The sequence below is a fragment of the Mustela nigripes genome, chromosome 3 (genome assembly GCF_022355385.1).
Source record: "Mustela nigripes isolate SB6536 chromosome 3, MUSNIG.SB6536, whole genome shotgun sequence".
Classification (NCBI taxonomy): domain Eukaryota; kingdom Metazoa; phylum Chordata; class Mammalia; order Carnivora; family Mustelidae; genus Mustela; species Mustela nigripes.
Genome location: NC_081559.1, coordinates 3447023 through 3452168, shown reverse-complemented (window position 1 = coordinate 3452168; position 5146 = coordinate 3447023). Strand labels below are relative to the sequence as shown.

General features: G+C 41.7%; 1 non-coding gene across 1 annotated transcript; it reads left to right on the top strand.

The window, feature by feature from the left end:
* The first annotated feature begins 4723 nt into the window (after positions 1–4723).
* On the top strand, positions 4724–4830 carry LOC132014719 (U6 spliceosomal RNA). The gene has a single exon (XR_009403373.1). It is a non-coding gene; the product is annotated as a U6 spliceosomal RNA (small nuclear RNA).
* The last annotated feature ends 316 nt before the right edge of the window (positions 4831–5146 follow it).

The window sequence follows — 5146 nt, the reverse complement described above, 5'->3', positions numbered from 1 at the left end:
TTTCAGTGAGTCAGAAAACGGCAGCATACACCCGTCTTGTCCCAGAGCGAGGCTCACCCGGTCCTCTGCGTCTGGCACGCTCCCCACCAGCGGCTCAGGCCACCACTGATCAACATCAGACTCGCTGCCCGGGACCTGATTTCCCCGCCAGGAGGGAAAAGGTGAGGTAATGACTAGGACTTCAGAATGGAGAAAGGTAAGAGCTCCCTTCCCGGTGCAGGATGATCTTCCCAACACAAGTAAGAGGCAGATGGGGTTTTTTGGATTTTTCTAGCCCCAAGGGGCTTATGAAATAAATTTAAATTACACTTACGCTATGTGAGAATCACTAATGGCGCAGAGACAAAAAGGTAGTAAGGACAGAGAGTGAGTCGGATTTCTTGCTGTGCTAGGCCAGTACCTTGTGTCACTTCATTTCCACCAGTTCCTAATGAAAAGTGATACATGGCAAGGAGTGGAGAAGTTAGTTTGCAAAGAGAGACTATAAAATGAAGCAGACCCTTTGCTCCTTTAGTGTCTAGTAGCTTTAAATGAATTCTCTTCAATCAGTGAATGATATTTTCTATCATATCTTAATTCTCTTATAATGAACTTGTATTACTTTTGTAATTAGAAAAATGTATTTCTGTTTTGGAAAGAAAATCACTGTGAGTGAATGAAGAATTAATAATTAGAATTAATTAATAATTAATAATCGTTTCCTCCATTAACCTGTACGTACTGACACCTAACACAAACAATGCCCACCCACTTCTTTAACTGTTTAGTTCAAGGGCTGAGCTCCTGGAGGGCAGATGCGGGTTGTGATTTCAGCGAGGAAGCACGTCATAGAGGCTCAAATATGTGAGCTGCGTATTGAATGATTCTGCCTACACTTTGCGTGTTTGTCCATCAACTCTGTCATTCTGGAATCAATTGCCTTAGTTTCAGGTGATATTCCAAATAGCTTTGTGGGCTCTGGACTTGCCCATACGTTCACACTTAGCAGAATCCTGATGCGATAATGGAATTGCCAGAAACAGAATCCAAATTTCTTGTTAAATGGAGTCTCTGTGCACAAACTCCGCATCACTGACATCATTCTCCCAGATAAAACCAGGCAAGCAATTATAACAAATTATAACACCAGTTCCCTCTCTTTTCATACTTTTGTATTACCCAATTCCTGCATGTGGGTGAGTATATCAGAAATCATCTTGTTATAGCTGTAGATAGAATTTTTATTACCCTAGTACCCATTTTAGCTTCTTTTTCCTTTGCAAGTTATTTGCTGTCATGCCTCATGCTAGGAACAGCTGAAGGTCATTTTCTAGATAAGCAATTTGCCCAATTTATTTCAATTTTCCCATTTTAAAAAAGTTTTGGCTACCAGGAATATAAGATAAGATTTCGCTTGTGGTAATTACCAAATTTCAAGTAAGTGGTAAATGAAAACTGCCTGTTATTATGTAAGGTAATTTAAACTCTTTGTGGGAAGCGATTGGTCTATTTTAAATAAACCTTCTGCTGACATTGTTTAGCTAAAACTATTTTAAAGCCTCCACGAAGGTCTGTATCTTTAATTTTACTTTACTGTTACAGTCATTTTACTAGCTACACAACTCCCGCCATCTATCTCGGCTGTCTCTTTCTGACACCCACAGATGTATCTGCCCACACACTCACCCACACAAACCCACACTCTGACTCACATTCAGAACGATTGTCAAAAAATCCCCACTCCCTGTCTAACTAAAATGTTCCTTTCAAACACATGCTACTTGTTTGATCTATTTCCATGTATCTGTGAGTCAGCTGAGTCTTGTCTGATCGACCCAGTAGACGAGAACCTACATGTATGCCTTTTTTTTTTTTCATATGGATTTGGCAAACCTGATACATATTCAAACATTTGAGATCACAAAAGCCTGGTGAGCAGTTTTTCACTCACAACACTTTTGACATTAATTGTGTAGGTTTTTTTCCTTACGCCAGTGAATTTTTCAACTCCCCAGACACCAACTGTGTGTCCTACAATTCAGTTCTAGCACTAACTGCCAGAGTTAGTAGACAGGTTAAGAGCTCATTCCCACAAAACTGCCCCCACTTCAGACACCAATCCTAAATCCCAGGCCAACCATAGTTCTGATGGTCAGGCTATTTCCCATGAGCCCCTTCTCAAGTTCCATAATTTGTTAGAATGGCTCACAGAAACAGTTTGCTTGCAGTTTACTGGTTTATTACAAAGGATACGACTCAGGAAGAGCCAAAAGCCTGCTTGGGCAAAATAGAAGGTGGGGAGGAGGCAAAGAGCTTCCATGCCTTCTTCGGGCCTGGGCACATCACCCTCTCAACACCGCTGGGTGTTCGCCCATCACAAAGCACTCAGCTTGATCATTTAGTGGTTTCTTTGGAGGCTGCCTTATACAGGCATCATTGAGTAAGTCATTGACCACTGATGATTAATTCAGTCTCCAGCTTCTCTCTCCCCTCCCTGGAGTCAGCCGGATGGGGCCAGAAGTTCTAACTCACTAACAAGGTTGGCTCCTCTGGGAACCAGCCCTCACCCAAAGCTACCTACGGGCACACCAAGAGTTGTGCCATTAGCATATATCACTCTGGTGTGGTTGAAAAGGTCTTAGGAATGACAAAAGGTGCCCCTACAGTCTTTCAGGAAATTCTGAGGGTAGAAGCTCTATGTCAGGAACCAAGCACAAAGGCCAAATATGCATTTATCACACTTGAGAACATTTACTATAAATGAATGCCTACCCAAATGCTGGCAATTATTGCTAATTTAAAATATTGTCCTGGAACTGGCAGCATGTTTAGGGCTATCATTTCAACGCACCTAAAGAATGAGAACCTAATTTCTTCCATTCCCTCCATGTTGCTACAAAAGTTGGGTATTCCTCCTTTCTGATGGAGGCATCATACTCCATAGTGTATATGGACCACATCTTCCTTATCCATTCGTCCGTTGAAGGGCATCTTGGTTCTTTCCATAGTCTGGCGACCGTGGCCATTGCTACTATAAACATTGGGGTACAGATGGCCTTTCTTTTCACGACATCTGTATCTTTGGGGTAAATACCCAGGAGTGTGATTGCAGGGTCATAGGGAAGTTCTATTTTTAATCTCTTGAGGAATCTCCACACTGTTCTCCAAAGAGGCTGCACCAACTTGCATTCCCACCAACAGTGTAAGAGGGTTCCCCTTTCTCCACATCCTCTCCAACACACGTTGTTTCCTGTCTTGTTAATTTTGGCCATTCTAACTGGTGTAAGGTGGTATCTCGATATGGTTTTAATTTGAATCTCCCTGAGGGCTAGTGATGATGAACATTTTTTCATGTGTCTGATAGCCATTTGTATGTCTTCATTGGAGAAGTCTCTGCTCATATCTTCTGCCCATTTTTTTTTATATGATTGTCTGTTTTGTGTGTGTTGAGTTTGAGGAGTTCATTATAGATCCTGGATATCAACCTTTTGTCTGTACTGTCATTTGCAAATAAGTCAAGCAGAGAGAGTCAATTATCATATGGTTTCACTTATTTGTGGAGCATAACAAATAGCATGGAGGACATGGGGAGTTAGGAGATGGGAGTTGGGGTAAATTGGAAGAGGAGGTGAACCATGAGAGACTATGGACTCTGAAAAACAATCTGAGGGGTTTGAAGTGGCGGGGGTGTGGGAGGTTGGGGTACCAGGTGGTGGGTATTATAGAGGGCACGGATTGCATGGAGCACTGGATGAGGTGAAAAAATAACAAATACTGTTATGCTGAAAATAAATAAATTTAATCTAAAAAAATAAATAAATAGGGGCGCCTGCATGGCTCAGTGGATTGAGCCACTGCCTTCAGCTCAGGTCATGATCTCAGGGTCCTGGGATCAGGTCCCGCATCGGGCTCTCTGCTCAGTGGGGAGCCTGCTTCCTCCTCTCTCTCTCTGCCTGCCTCTCTGCCTACTTGTGATCTCTCTCTGTCAAATAAATAAATAAAATCTTAAAAAAAAATTTAAAAATAGTTCCAAGCAAATTTTTAAAAATAGTAAAATAATATGTATTAATTTTATTTTAAAAAGTATTCTTTATACAAGAGTATGAAGGAAAAGTAAAAACTTTCATTTAACTGCCCCCACCCCTTCAATCTTCCTCCACAGCTTAATGGGGGAAACTCCAGAAATTTAGGAAATTCATTTATCTAGAGAACCCATTTTCTCATGATCTTGGCTAAAGGCAGCAGGGCTGTATCTATAACTCAGTCTCCATACACTAATCTGGTCGGGATGTTTTTGCTACAGAAGAAGATAATGCCAGTTCCAAATATGGAAATCAAAGGTGATATTATCTCTTCTTGATACTAGCCTCTGTATTCATATCTCTTTATAGCCACTAGTCTAACCACTTCTCATTTTTTTTTTTTTTTTGGATGCAAGACAAAATTCTAAAAGAGTACCAATGCTTAGTTTAATGAGTTCAATCAGTGATGCCTGGTGGTTCAATGTGCTTTATTTATTTATTTTTTTTTTAGATTTTATTTTATTTATTTATTTGACAGAGATCACAAGTAGGCAGAGAGGCAGGCAGAGAGGGTGGGGTGGAGCAGGCTCCCCGCTGAGCAGAGAGCCCGATACAGGGCTCAATCCCAGGACCCTGGGATCATGACTTGAGCCAAAGGTAGAGGCTTAACTCACTGAATTACCCAGGCACCCCACAATGTCCTTTTAAAAATATGCCAACAAGTGCACCCTTAGGCAGCACATATACTAAAATTGAAATGATACCAAAAAGATTAGAATGGCCCCTGGGCAAGGATGACACACAAATCTGTGAGGTGTTCCATATTTTAAAATAAAATGAAATAAATAAAACAAGCCAACAAACCTAAGAAAACCATTGTAGGGGGTCACAGAAAAAGGGTAGGCAGCTTGGTTTAGCAGGAGGGCTGGCCTCTTGGCCTGACTACTTCCTGTCCCCCTGGTTCCTTTTCAGATCTGGACCAGATGGGAAAAACACCAAACGTCTACCACCACCACCGCCTTGTCTCCAGAGGTAGTTTCTAACAGGAGCCGAATTCCCACGGGCCCCAAATAGTCTCAGTTATGGGCTCCAGGGTCTCAAGCGAAGGCTTAATAAGTCTAAACAAGAACCTGGTGTGTGCCAAA